Source organism: Heptranchias perlo, chromosome 22 (genome assembly GCF_035084215.1).
Source record: "Heptranchias perlo isolate sHepPer1 chromosome 22, sHepPer1.hap1, whole genome shotgun sequence".
Lineage (NCBI taxonomy): Eukaryota > Metazoa > Chordata > Chondrichthyes > Hexanchiformes > Hexanchidae > Heptranchias > Heptranchias perlo.
The window spans coordinates 6,604,706-6,620,317 of record NC_090346.1 but is presented as its reverse complement, the minus strand read 5'-3'; the positions used below and the strand labels follow the sequence as shown (position 1 = coordinate 6,620,317).

Genomic DNA, 15,612 nt, shown 5'->3' with positions numbered 1-15,612 from the left:
TATTCCTTCCTGGCACTCCCACAAACCTCTGTGGCAGCACAAGAGTGTTGTGCAGTAAACGTTTATTTAAATTAGTGTTTGAGTATTTATATGGTGGCACTAGCATCCCCTGTGAATTGTTGAATGTAATAGATTAACACCATGGCACTCAAAGTTGCCTTTAACATCAGCACCAACAGCAGTAGTCAAAAATAAGTGTTGCCTTTAATTCCTTAAATATATAATAGCACCAAGTGGGCTTTTGGATAGTGACTTGAGGTTTTAATAGGTACAACGCTGTTTATTGTCTAGCACATTCCCGACAAAACAGAAGTTATCGCTTAATGAACCATTGCACAATTACTCAACTCTTTTGGGAATATGACATCATAGCAGCATGTGTGGGAGCAAACAAATAAATTGTCACAGAATGCATGAGTGCTGTGTTTTTAATAAGGGAAGGCATGTCTGTGTGTTCCTAGTCGCCGCTGCAATGTCATAGGTTTTAAAAGGGTCAAGTAACGATGAAATGGTTCAATGAACATGTAGCCCTTTCTTCCGTGAGTTTTAATCAAGCATGTAACCAAAATCTAGCTCGCAACATGTCAGTTGAAAGAAAGAATAGCTTCTTTGTGACATATGTTCCCACTGTGATGATCAGCTTTCAGCCAAATGGGGGGTTGTGCTTAGCGCTTGCTATTAGAAGACATCTGTCCACCTTCAACATACTAGAGGCACTGGCATCATCAATTCCTTTACCGATGTACCATCTCAGGGCAACCTCAGTATAATGGGCATTGTAAAGACGACAGCTGAGACAATGAACTTCCAACCTGATGCGGCACTAAATTGGGTCATTTCAGGTTATTTTGGATTTAGGTTGGCTTGTCTCTTGTAAAACAGAGCAGTTCATACACACAGAGACAACGTCCCACATTCCCTGTCTTAAACCAAATTATTTACTGTTCTAGCTGTCTAATTTAAAAAAAAATCATTCTTGGGGATATGGGCGTGGTTTGTAAGGTCAGCATTTATTGCCCCATCCCTAATTGCCCTTGAGAAAGTGGAAGTGGGCCTTCTTCTTGAACCGCTGCAGTCCGTGTGGTGAAGGTTCTCCCACAGTGCTGTTAGGGAGGGAGTTCCAGGGTTTTGACCCAGTGACGCAGAAGGAATGGCGATATATTTCCAAGTCGGGATGGTGTGTGACTTGGAGGGGAACTTGGAGGTGATGGTATTCCCATGCACTTACTGCCCTTATCCTTCTAGGTGGTGGAAGTCACGGGTTTGGGAAGTGCTGTTGAAGAACACTTGGCGAGTTGCTGCAGTGCATCCTGTGGGTAGTAGTAGGGTTGGCAATTACTTCGACAGGTAGCTATTGACAGGCTGAGCGGGGATGAGTGGTCCTACACTCAATTCCTGATAATATAGAGGTAAGCATGTGTCACCTTTCCTGGTAGTGAAGTGAAGGATACATCCATGTTTTTTCCCAGTCTGTAGAAATTTTGATGTAATCGTTAGGATCGGGTCCATAGAACTGGCTCAAAAATATCCAAATCTTGGAAGCAGACTACCAAAGAAAAGACAGTTCTCTCTCCAACTAATCTTGGGCCAGGACTGAGAGTCAGGTATGTTTAACCAAAAAAGGTATTTCAAAACCAAAATCAAATATTTGAAAATAGCTCCATTCAATGCAAAGCCACTCCCTATTTCAAGATCAATAAAGAAATTGGACACCATGTACACTTTCCTTGGAAAATCAATCACGGACGATGCTGTTACTGAGTTAGCATCTCTGGGCTAGTATCAATCAGCAATACTTATGGAGGACAAAACATCTCGAGGCTCAACTGAAACCTTTCAAAAAAGATGACCATGAAAACACAAGAAGGGGAAAGAACGCCTGACTTATTTGTCTTGGATGCTTTCAAATGAAATCCATTGAGAAGTTCCTGTCTGATTACCATTCACCCCTCCCCCGCTTCCACAAATTAAATGTGCAAAGGGATCTTTGGCGCTGAAGTTGAGCTGACTAGAACGAACATGAGCTCTTCTTTTTGAGGATATGCCACTTCAAAACACAAGGAGCATAATAGGGACCAAACCATAGTGGACTGACCATTACTGAGGGAAGATAAGAAGCAATTCCAAGATTTTAGGAAGTTCTTTATTTACACCTCAGAATGTGCACCGTCTGACAAAGACTCGTACTATCCTCTTTCAATGCTTTTAATCTCTCCAGTGTCTTGCTGGAACAGAAGACTCTGTTGGAAAAAAACATACACATTAAAGAAATAATTACGACCATTCATTCATCTCATCCTTGTAAGTTCTCAGCCTTGATGGCTGCACCAGAGTGTTCTATAGAAAATACTCGAATCCTGACCCCATTGTTGCTTCACATATAAATAAAACACTGCTCCACAAATTTGATTTCTGTTGGAAATAAGGAAGCTGGCCAATATTGTTGTTAAACTCAAGGATGACAACTCAATAATACTTATTGTTCATAGTGCCAGATCAAATTGGCTTCACAAGGAGGAGGTTTAAAATAGGCAACATCCTTCCTTTCTTGGATCTGTTGATTGGTTATAGAGTGAATAGGACTGTAACTGCATCACCAGGAATACTGTTAATGATGCAAAGTTGTTGAATTTAATGCACATTAACATTTTGGATTTGGATCTGCCCTAACTGACTACACAGTAACTTTATAGGAAAAGGTCTCAGCAATGAGTTAGCTGATTACAGCAGGAATCGTATTAATGGTCTTTTGACCCTCAGGCTGTTCCTGATCACTATCTAGGGACCCCGGCTTGAAGTGTGGGTATCAGGGATTGGACTCTGCTGGACAGCTCAGAAGGTCAATAATCCACTAAAGGACGATTACATGCGAGGTACTGGAGGGATGCAAGCAGTCATGGAACCGCAGAACAATTCTCCATTCTCATAAGAGCACAGGTCCGTCTGTCCGTTGTGTTCTGCCCTAGGGCAGGTCCTATCTCAAGTCTCACACATGAGATTCTTCAGCCACTAACTATTGGAGAGTAGCTGAGGTGGTTTACCATTGCTTTCATCGCGGTTTTTAATCTTGGGTGTACTTTCTCCTTGGTGTGCTGCAACCAAGGCTAAAGAGCCCTGCCTACCCTTTCCAATGGCAGGGGGGGAGAGGAGCCATACTCATCAGACATAAGTACCCCCGCTGGGCATCAATCTGAACCCAACCCTCCTGACGCAGAGTTAGGAATGCTATCACTGAGCCAGTGGTCACTCCGTCTGGTCGAGAGTACCCCGCTGGATGTCAATCCATATTCTGGTCTCTGCTTTCCAGTGCTGTGTGGAGTGGGGCCTGAACCCAACCCTCATGACTCAGAGGCAGGAATACTACCACTGTGCCAGTGGTCACTCTGTCCAGACGTCAGCCCAGTATTTAGGGACAATATTCTAGTCTCCACTCGCCGGGGGCTGTCAGGAGTGACTTACTTTCTTTGTCGGTATTCAACAAAAGTCTAAACAATGCCAAAGTCTGAGGCCCAGAATTTCCCCGGAGCTGCTGCTGTTCCACGGCCATAACTTAGTTACCTGCATAACCAGGGTTTCCACCGCACTTCCAGAAAAGTTATGGTGGCCAAGTAGGAGCAGCTCTAAGGAAATTCTGGGCCTAGCTCTTGTGTCAGTTACATGCAGCTTAGGCCTTTGTTACTCACAAAACTGGGGACAACTCTTCAAGAATTGCCGTTGGACACACAAACGCAAGGTGGCAAATTTGTGACCAACTGTTATGGGCTCTTGGAGGAGCAGGTGGATACTAGCTCTTGGTGTTTCAGGTGCAATGGTTGAAACATTTACAGAAACTTTGAGGAGATCCACTCACATTATCAGTTGCATGGAATCATAGGAATTACAACACAGATGAAAACCATTCGGCCCTTCGACTGGTGTTATTCATGCAGCCGTGATTCCTTAACAGAGTCTACATGGTTCTAGGAGGTAGTGAAGCATCTTAGTTTCCTGGACTTTTGGAAATGTGGAGCAGATGGAGAGAGCCCTAAACCATCTTTGAGTAAAAAGAAAAAAGCTAGAAATCCGAAATTAAAACAGAAAATGCAGGAAACACACAACAGGTCAGCCAGCACCTATAAAGGGAAATGATAGGTTATGACTTTTCGGGTGCGGAACCCTTTGTCAGTCTGATGAAGGATAGAAACCCAAAATTTGTTTTCTCTCTTTACATGTGAACATAAGAACATAAGAACATAAGAAATTGGACATAAGAAACAGACCTGCTGCCTATTTCCAGCATTTTCTGCTTTTATTTCCTCACCATCTTTCCCTGGATTGTCCAAAGCCAAACTGATGTGTGAACTTTGTTTTTTTAACAGATAACTTTCAGACGTACATACTAGTGAATGTGACTCTGCATTCGGGTGATCTATCCTTTGCGCATTGCCAATTGACAGTCAAATTGATCCTTTATTCCTGAACTGATGCAGGTCAATCCAGATTTACGAAATGGCTGAGGACATGATACGAATATAAGCCCTTGAATATCCACATTAAAAGGTGTTTATCGAAGCAATTAAGTTAAAATAAGGCTGATGTCAGAGCATTTGTCCTTCATTTGTCAAAGCGGTTCATGTGATAAGCACAAGGTGTCTTTACGTCTCCCTCTAAATCTATCCACAATTTAACTGCCAAGCAGGCAATGGCTGCCAATATATTTCCATTACGTGTAGCCCAACACACGTTACACAGTCCTACCCACTTATGCCAACACCTTGTCTAATTTTGTCCACCTAAGCAGTTTGGCGAAATAAGGGGGCATAATATAAAAATATAAAAATGAAATGCCCCACATAGCATTTCTGAATTTTAGGGGAAGCTAGATAAATACATGAGGGAGAAACGAATAGAAGGATATTTTGATAGGGTGAGATGAAGTAGAGTGGGAGGAGGCTTGTGTGGAGCATAAACACCGGCATAGACCAGTTGGGTCGAATGGCCTGTTTCTGTGCTGTAAATTCTATGTCATTCTATGTTTCTGTCATTCTATTTTCCTTAACTTTGTTTAAAAAAAAAGTAGTCATTTAAGAGTATAGATTGAGATCAACAGATTTTTGGACTCTAGGGGAATCAAGGGATAGGGGGATCGGGGGGGAAAGTGGAGTTGAGGTCGAAGATCAGCCATGATCTTATTCAATGGCGGAGCAGGCTCGAGGGGCTATGTGGCCTACTCCTGCTCCTATTTTTTATGTTTACGTTCAAACGCGACACTTGTTCTTTTCGGATTAGTGCTTGCAGCTTATCCAAATACTCAGCTGCTTCATCCATTTCTTTCAATGGCCCAGATTGAGAAATAAATGTCTGCAACCCTTCACACCTACTAAACGCCTCTTTGCACATCACTTGCCAAATATTGGCGTTGTCGGGTTCTTCATCATCATTATCAAGTTCCTCAGCTTCTTGGCTGTCGTCTTGACCCTTCTTTACTGAGGCGATGATATCATCATCGGCCGGTGCCGCACTGCGCTGCTCTTTTGCATCCATAATAACAGCAAGAGCTATGCGGGGTGAAATCGGACGCGGGCGGGGACATAAAACAGGCAGTATGGCATGGGCTGCTTGTTACAGGCTCCACTCGATATTCTGTTCCATTCACTTCAATAGAATGGAATATCAGGCGAGTCCCACAACGGTCATCAAATGCGATTAGGCCTGGTTTGTGCCCCGCCCATGTGCTCTTTTTGCAAGCCCAATGCTTCATACAGAATCCAATCGTCGCCACCTTCTTCAGCTCTGTCACCTATGAACCTACAGAAGTCATCAGTCATGGGGGTCGCAGCAAAAAAAAGCACGTGCAGAGCAATTTTGAATTGTCTCTTGCCTTACCAATCGCCCCCAGTGGGTTTTCAGGAAGCTCTTCCTTGGCGTCCAAGGCTGCCAACATTTCACGAGCTAAAAGTTTTCGGTAAAGATTTTGAATAATCCCTCGATCCAGTGGCTGTATTAAGGACAGAAGGATTTGGAGGAAGAAAACTAATTTAATGGCGCCTATATCATTGACATAAGGGTGGGCAGGGAGTTATCAACTAATAACACTATTTTCCGACCAAGCGTTGCCATTTTATGATCGAGTTTTTGGATCCGTCTTGTAAAAATATCAGATGTTAGCCAGGCTTTGACATTGGCCTCATAATTGACTGGCAGATGTTTTATGTTTTTTTTACGAGAAGCTGCAGTTTATCTATTCCATTTTGTCAAGTTCCCCTCCAAGTCACGCACCATCCCGACATGAACATATATCGCAGTTCCTTCATCATCGCTGGGTCAACATCCTGGAACTCCCTACCTCACCACATGGACTGCAGCAGTTCAAGAAGGTGGCCCACCACCACCTTCTCAAGGGCAACTAAGGATGGGCAACAAATGCTGGCCTTGCTATTTCCACCAGTAGCGTTATAGGTCACGGAGAAAGTTGGGCTGATTTATTTTCTGTACTTTCTACTCTCTGTTGCTTTGATTCTGCCCTATTCATCCTTGAGCATTCTCAAGTCAAGTTTACGTTTAATTCCAGTCTCAGTATCCATCGCTGATGGGCACTTGCAACACGGCTAATTTAAAGGCCTAATAAACATGTGTCACACTCACTCATATGTCACACGTGAAGATAAGGGTCTGTCAACATAAGTGGTAATGAAATAGGACCTTTAATACTGTTAGGGATGTTAAAATTTTGCTGGCTTAAGAATGCCAGAGTGTATGTTGACATTAACATCCAGGGTAAGTATTTGGTATTAGTTTGCAAAAAAGTGACTGGGACTTCACTTTTTTGTCAATATGTCGACATTAATGAGCTTGAGATGAATGGGTAGGACTGAATATCTTATTTATTCTGTATTATTTTTTAAAAGCTCATTCTTGGGATATGGATATTACTGGCAAGGCCGGCATTTATTGCCCATTCCTAGTTGCCCTTGAGAAGGTGGTGGTGAGCCGCCTTCTTGAACAGTGGTGAAGGTGCTCCCCCAGTGCTATTAGGGAGGGAGATCCAGGATTTTGACCCAGCGACGACGAAGGAACGATGATAAATGTCCAAGTCGGGATGATGTGTGACTTGGAGGGGAACTTGGAGGTGATGGTGCCATGCACCTGCTGCCCTTGTCCTTCTAGAAGGTGGAGGTCACGGATTTGGGAGGTGCTGTCGCAGAAGCCTTGGTGAATTGCTGCAGTGCACACAGTATATAGGATACACTACAGCCAAGGAACACCGATGGTGGAGAGAATGGATGTTTAACATCATTAATATCAATAAAGAGCGAATTAATTATTAATTTTAATTAATAATTTTAAATCTGAGAGCGATAGATTTTTGCTAGCCAAGGGTATTAAGGGATATGAAGCTAAGGAGGGTGGATGAGTGGCGGAACAAGCTCGAGGGGCTGAATGGCCTCCTCCTGTTCCTATGTTCCTATGTAAAGAACCAAAGTCTAATCAGGCCAACTGTAACAATACTACTCTTTCTAAAAAAAACTGGGGGGTACATTTTCTGATTAGTGAAGTTCACGTACAAACATTTAATGCTGTTATACTGTGTCCTATTTTTAGACAAGAACATGCTCAGGTTTTGGACCTGAACTTTGCCGGTTGGAAAATATACTGCTTTGGAGTCACTGTGGACATCCATTCAAATGATATTGTGGGGAATCTTGCAGTGGCCCAGTGGATACATTCCCTGCTACGGTACTGAGCCGTGCAGACCAGAAAGATCTCTGGTTCAACCTGCTGAATAAGCTGACCTCTACTGCAACAACCATGGGATACCACAATTGGCTTTGGTTCTCCATTGCTAGGGAAGAGAAAAATCAACCAGGGGTCCTTCTCCTAGTCACTATCCAGCATCACGACTGAAGTACGTGCACGTTTGCAGGTTTGGTGGGGACAGGACTGGCTGTGAATGAAATACCTTTCATGAACTACCTGGCACATTTACTGTCTCAGCTCACGCATGAAGAATGGCCATTTGAGTAAGGCTCGGAATGGCTGCTCTCTATCGTGGCTGTCGTGGCTGAGCCTTGTCTCAGGTGGTACCTCTCTCCCCTGAGTCAGAAGATTGTGAGGCCAAGTCCCACTCTGGCGACGAGCACAAAATCTAGGCTGACATTCCAATGCAGTACTGAGGGAATGCTGCAATGTTGGAGGTGCCGTCTTTCGGATGAAATATTAAACCAAGGCCCCGTCTACCCTCTCAGTTGGATGTAAAAGATCCCACTATTTTGAAGACTAGCAGGGGTCCCGGTGTCCTGGCCAATATTTGTCCCTCAACCAACATGTAAAACAGATTACCTGGTCAATTATTTCATTGCTGTTTGTGGGACCTTGCTGTGTGCAAATTGGCTGCCACGTTGCCTTACATTACAAGTGAATCCACTCCAAAAGTACTTCATTGGCTGTAAAGCGCTTTGGGATGTCCTGAGGTCGTGAAAGGTGCTAGATAAATGCAAGTCTTTCTTTCTTTTTCACCTACAGCCTAACATGAGCTGCCACTTTAGAGCAGGAGGGGGAGAAAATTAGCATAAAAATATAATATTGTGCTAAGCAGTCAGTCTATAAACACACATACACCCGAACTCCCAGATATCATGGGAATCCCTAAGTGCAGAGTAAAATCCTGCTTATAAATTGATCTGGAACAGTCCTCTTGCAACAGATATGTGAATGGTGTAGCTGGGGAGCAATATATACGTACTGCAGAAGGATTGTTGGTAAATCAACTGAATAGTAACTAGCTGCAAGGTAGGATTGATTCACAATTGCAATGTTTTCCTACTATTTAATGGTATGTTTAGTTTTTGACGGTAAAGAGGAAGATGTTTAGAACCTAACTTTAGTAAAAGACTGACCAAGAGCTGGGAGCCCTGGATACATTGATTCACAGAAGTATAAACAGTTGCATTAATGCAGAGGCGGCAAAATTCCTTGGGAATTCTGCTGATCACCCGACACAACTCCGGCAGAGGACCAATGGAGCCCCTCCTCAGAACACAGTGCGGACCCCCGTTGACTTACTTTATAAGGGACAGATCTTTAGCCCTCCCCTTATAAGGCAAATGTTTTCAGGGTGGGAAGGCGGGGGCGCAGAGTCAGAGGTGGGCACGCCCTACGCCTGCTCCATTTGCTCAGTCGGGACCCTGTGTTTCTCTGAAGGCCGATATGTCCAGTAGGATGAGATGTACCAACCTCCAGGGAGGAATGAGGGCCCCATTGGTGGGGTCCAGGCCCAGGAAGCAGCCTGGATTCCCGATGAAAAGTAAGAATTTACAGGGAGCCAAGAAGGATTCGGCTGGTGTGGGGTGGGGGAGGAGGTTGGAGACCCCCTCCCCACTCCCCATGACAGGTAGACACTGAAGCTTCTGGTTTCAGGGGACAGGCAGGCACCAGAGATGTTTCTACAGGCAAAAGCAAAATACTGCGGATGCTGGAAATCTGAAATAAGAACAGAAAATGCTGGAGAAGCTCAGCAAGTCAGGCAGCATCTGTGGAGAAAGAAACAGAGTTTCAGGTCGAATTCAGGTTAGAGTTTCAGAAACAGGTCAGAGACCTTTTGTCAGACCTTTCTATAGGCCTGTCCCATACCAATGAGGTGTCCTCCCCCCGAATCTGGAAACTGCAGTGGAGTCAGTGCTCGAAGGCACCGGCTGACTCAATCCGCATTTAACTGCCAGGATGGTGCCCTGCTGATTTTCAGCCGCAGAGTCTCTGAAGGCATTTTTACACTAAAGGGGTGCAGCCAGGGAAGGGTCACCTGGTTCCCCTTCCAACAACTGCATCCCATTGTGTAAAGGAGCTGAGACACTGGGAGTCAATGGGATCGTAGATCCACAAAATGAGAGTCTATGATGTTGTGCTGGGTGAGGGAACTGCTTTCTCTGCAGTAAATGCAAGGAGTTGGTCCTTACATTTTCACTCTGGGTCTCCAGCTTACACCCATCACCCCTGTGCTCGCTGACCTACATTGGCTCCCAGTCCAGCAACGCCTTGATTTTAAAATTCTCAACCTTGTTTTCAAATCCCTCCAGCCCTACAGCCCGCCAAGATCTCTGAGCTGCTCCAATTCTTGACTCTTGCACATTCCCGATTTTAATCGCTCCACCATTGGCGGCAGTGTCTTCAGCTGCCTAGGCCCTAAGCTCTGAAATTCCCTCCCTAAACCTCTCCGTCTCTCTACCTCGCTCTTCTCCTTTAAGACACTCCTTAAAACCTATCTCTTTGACCATGCTTTTGGTCACCTGTACTACTAGCTGCCTATGTGGCTCGGTGTCAAATTTTGTTTGATAATCGCTCCTGTGAAGCGCCTTGGGACGTTTTACTACGTTACAGCGCTATATAAATGCAAGGTGTTGTTATTTTTTTTATTCGTTCATGGGATGTGGGCGTTGCTGGCGAGGCCGGCATTTATTGCCCATCCCTAATTGCCCTTGAGAAGGTGGTGGTGAGCCGCCTTCTTGAACCGCTGCGGTCCGTCTGGTGAAGGTTCTCCCACAGTGCTGTTAGGTAGGGAGTTCCAGGATTTTGACCCAGCGTCGATGAAGGAACGGCGATATATTTCCAAGTCGGGATGGTGTGTGACTTGGAGGGGAACGTGCAGGTGGTGTTGTTCCCATGTGCCTGCTGCTCTTGTCCTTCTAGGTGGTAGAGGTCGCGGGTTTGGGAGGTGCTGTCGAAGAAGCCTTGGCGAGTTGCTGCAGTGCATCCTGTGGATGGTACACACTGCAGCCACTGTGCGCCGGTGGTGAAGGGAGTGAATGTTTAGGGTGGTGGATGGGGTGCCAATCAAGCACGCTGCTTTGTCCTGGATGGTGTCGAGCTTCTTGAGTGTAATTGGAGCTGCATTCATCCAGGCAAGTGGAGAGTATTCCATTACACTCCTGACTTGTGGCTTGTAGATGGTGGGAAGGCTTTGGGGGGTCAGGAGGTGAGTCACTCGCCGCAGAATACCCAGCCTCTGACCTGCTGTTGTAGCCACAGAATTTATATGGCTGGTCCAGTTAAGTTTCCGGTCAATGGTGACCCCCAGGATGTTGATGGTGGGGGATTCGGTGATGGTAATGCCGTTGAATGTCAAGGGGAGGTGGTTAGACATTCTCTTGTTGGAGATGGTCATTTCCTGGCACTTGTCTGACACGAATGTTACTTGCCACTTATGAGCCCAAGCCTGGATGTTGTCCAGGTCTTGCTGCATGCGGACATGGACTGCTTCATTATTGTTGTTGAACCAGCAGACTGGCAGACTGTTTTTGTGCAGGGCTCACTAGATAGTGATCAGCAGTGGAAACCACGGCCGGGAATTTAATTGGAGTCGCTCCAGTAACTGCGTGAAAAGGGTTTCCGCTACACACCTGGCGAAGTTACAATGGCAGCGTGGGAGCAGCTCCAAGGAAATTCCCAGCCCAAGACTGATTTTCCCCTTCTTAGCCCAGGGGTTTAACATGTTATCTGAAGCACTGCACCTCTGGCAATGCAGCACTCATTCAGTACTGCACTGGAGCATGTTAGTATACATATAAACACAAGCAGACGGGAAACAGGCTTGATACTGAGCCTCCAATGAGTTGCAATATATCTTGGTGAGTGTTCCAAATACTACACGTGTAAATTCACCATTTTAACCACTATCACTGGATATTTTTACCAATATGTCGTCTAGTGTTGAGCACAGCATCACTTGTAAAAGCAGTTTCTCACTCTACACTGTTAAAATTAAATGCTGCCTTGAGGACCAATTTGTTGAACATCTCAGAGGTATAAAAAGAAGCCTTACATCTACATCACCTGCGGCTGCACAGTGGAGATCAAATGGACACTCTATCGATGACATCAGCGTTTTGAGGATCAAACAACTATTTGACGCGAGAATAAAGCAAAATGAAATTCTCAATTAAAATTAAAACCATCAGCCCAGTGGAATAAATATATTATTTTCTATTTTGAGAAAGCAAGCTTGAGAGAGGAGAGAGAGAGAGAAAGAGAGAGAGAGAAAGCAAGGGCATTGCATCATAATTCTGTCATAAGTTTCATCATAATCAACTCCCTGACACTAACTAAACAATCTATTGTGGCATAGCATTTAAATTTAAAATTTTACTTTGCCCTTCAATTATTTCCTATCCTTTCTTGAAGACAGTGGAGTCGATCCTAACTTTACGCGATGAGTCGGCAGCCATTGAAGCCAATGGAAATAAAAATCGGGAGAGATGTAAAACGGGGCTGCCGACTCGTTATCGCCCACTTTACACTATCGCCCAAAGTCAAAATCTACCCCAGTGACTTATGCTGCAGCTCAGACGTTGGAGGTCTGATAATACCTAACACAGGAGACCATTCTTTATGAGTGAGCCTAAACAGGGAGTCCAGGAGGCTCGAGGCAGCTGTGCTTGATCCTGCCTTTACCTGATGTCCACACATGAACGCTTAGGGCAGGGGTCACTAGATGGCAATCAGTAGTGGAAACCATGGCCAGGAATCTCCTTGGAGCTGCTCCCATTCCGACACCGTAACTTAGCTGGAAATGCGGCCGAAACCGTGTAAAAGGAGTTTCTGCTGCACTTCTGGCGAAGGTACAGCAGCGGAGTGGGAACAGCTCCGAGGAAATTCCAGGCCCATGACTGATTTCCCCCTTCTTAGCCCAGGGGCACTGTTGCAATCCCACAGCTGCCCTAAGATTAGGTAACTCAGCATAGCCCAGGGGTTGAACCTGGCACATTCCCAGTTGCTATGTTCAGCATTAGATCATGAAGTACATTTCTCAGTGAGCTATTGGGAGAACCCAATTTTTAAATTTTAGCCTGCTTACATAGCTACGTAAATACACATTGTGTGATGTAAGGGCTCATATATGTAAGTTAAATTTAAAACCAATATTTATCTTTAAGATCTGATGAAGGACCAAAAGATAAAAAGAAAGAAAGTCCCAAGGCGCTTTACAGCCAATGAAGTACTTTTGAAGTGTGGTCACTGTTGTAGAAAACACGGCAGCCAATTTGCGCACAGCAAGATCCCACAAACAGCAATTAAATAAATGACCAGATCATCTATTTTAGTGATGTTGGTTGAGGGATAAATATTGGCCAGGACACCGGGGAGAACTCCCCGGCTTTTCTTTGAATAGTGTCATGGAAATCTTTTACATAAACCTAAGAGTGCAGACAGGGCCTTGGTTTAATGTCTCATTCAAAAGGCAGCACTCCCTCAGTACTGCACCAAAGTGTCAGCCTAGATTTTGTGCTCAAGTCTCTGAGAGGGGGACTTGAACCCACAACCTTCTGACACTCAGTAGGTGAGAGTGCTACCACTGAACCACAGCTGACACAAAGTGACTCCAGTCGCACACTATGTGAAGGAGCCCTTAAAGCCCTCAGGGCAACTAGGGGTGGGCAATAAATACTTCCCACATCATAAGGCCAATTGTTTAGTTTTTTAAAAACACCTTGGGATGTTTTCCTATGTTATAAGCACTATTAAAAGTAGTTATAGTAGTAAATGAGTATTAGTACAACTGTGGTAGGACAATACAGCCAAGTCTAATTCTACATGTCCCAGCACTGGTCAGTGAGTGATGATCAGGAGCACAATCTCTGGTTTATTTTCCCCTTCCTAGCCTGGGGATTCTAAAGCCAATGTTAGGACTCCCACCACTGCATAGCCTAGATCAGCAAACTCTTCACAAACCAGGACATCCTTGGCCTATGTGGATGCTTCTATCCACCAGGGAAAGCCCACCATCACCTTCTCAAGGGCAACTAGAGACAGGCAATAAATGCCGGCCGTGCCAGCGGCACCTACATGCCAGGAATGAATTTTTAAAAAGCCTCTGAATGTCATCTATTTATTATCATAGCGTTCATATCACACTTCATTGTTATCATTCTAAAATTCTAAAACACTCAATAATTTCCTACGTTCTCCTATAAAACATGTTATCACAGCCTCTGTGCAATGTCATATATAAAAATATCATGGCTATATATCCACAGCTACACTGAGTTTAATTTGCTACATCCCTTCCGACCTTTTTATACCAGCACTACATCTAGAACAGTGACTAAATATATTACCACGTAAATAACTGTGACCTTTGAATTAATCCTCATCTCTCTCACCTGTTTTGCACCTTTCTACTGGATCTTCTTATTGAATTTCTCTCTCTTCTCATCTTCCCCGTTTGTCTCTTTTCTATTTTACTTCTGTTTCTGCACTTTATTCGTATTCTTTTCGTTTCCTTTTTTCTCTCATCTATTTTTCTCCCATCCCCTCTTGATTCCTTGTTGAACTACAGTTCCTCGGGCAACAGCCACCCTCTGGTACCTCATTATTCATGTGTGAGCCTTGTCAGTGAGTGTCAGTGGGTTATTTAACCGTGAGGGAGGGAGGAGGTACCGCAGCTGAGCCTGGTCCTGTCCTTGCCAGTCAACCACCTCTACGTACATCCAGTAGGGATTGTTGGATTGCAATCAGCAGTGGGAGCCTTGTCCAAAGGGATGCTGAGGATAATTGCAGCATCCCTACAACCACCCAGGCTGAGATCATCCACCACAACAGAGACTGGGAATCCGACTTGGAACCGTTCTGGTCTACATGGGTCAGCAAATCACCGGATGGACTCACAGACCCACCAAGGAAACGTTTTCTAAATTTGCTTTGATCAGGCTGCTAATATCACCAATGTTTCCAGTACATGGGATATGGTAACAGTTTTACCATATGATGTTAGCCATGGCTCTCAGTGGTAGCACTCTCATCTCTGAGTCAGGAGGTTGTGAGTTCAAGTCCCACTCCAGAGACCTGAGCAAAAAATCTAGGCTGACACCCCAGTGCAGTACTTTCAGATGAGATGTTAAACCAAGGCCCTATCTGCCCTCTCAGGTGAACGTAAAAGATCCCACAGCACTACTTCGGTGTCTTGTTCGATATTTATCCCTTGACCAACATCACTAAAAACAGATTATCTGGTCATTATCTCATTGCTGATTGTGGGACCTTGCTAGGTGCAAATTGGCTGCCGCTTTTCCTATATTATAACAGTGTCTACACTTCATTGGCTGTAAAGCACTTTGGGATGCTCTGAAGCCGTGAAAGGCTCTATATAAATGCAAGTTCTTTCTTTTCTTTTTTAAAATTTGGCTTCATTGCCAGATCCTTTCTAAAATTACAGCCCAGTATTGACCGCACAATTCTGCTTGCTTGACACTACACACAATTACCCGTTCTCAGCAGAAAAAAATTAAAACGACTCTACAAAGTATTTTGAAGATTGCTGGTGCAATATATATTCCGTATGCTAATAAAGGTCCATCTAAATTGATCTCTGTCGGGCTTTCCTCCTTATAATTCAAATACAATGAGCTTCCAGATCTTTGCAGAGCTAAGCAAACTACAGCCTTTAAAGGGGGCCTCATGGTACCTTTGAGAGTAATTACGGGGAGCAGCATGCTGTTTTAAATGAATCAGTCACTCCTCACTTTCTACCCCAAACATAGCTTTTATCCAGCAACAAATATCATCTCATTTCGGAATAGACAGTCAGACCAGTTTACATTCATTTCTAGTGTTTTAGGCTCTTTATGAATGATATTTTAAAGC

At 44.4% G+C, this 15,612-nt stretch overlaps 1 long non-coding RNA gene across 1 annotated transcript in view; it reads right to left on the bottom strand.

The window, feature by feature from the left end:
- Window positions 1-203: 203 nt before the first annotated feature.
- Window positions 204-15,612, bottom strand: part of LOC137340436 (uncharacterized) — a 78,706-nt gene continuing 63,297 nt past the window's right edge. Inside the window, exons 3-4 of the long non-coding RNA XR_010966802.1 lie at window positions 3,851-4,033; window positions 204-2,240 (exon numbers count right to left, since the gene is read on the bottom strand). This is a non-coding gene — a long non-coding RNA (uncharacterized lncRNA). The remainder of the gene's footprint in view (window positions 2,241-3,850; window positions 4,034-15,612) is intronic.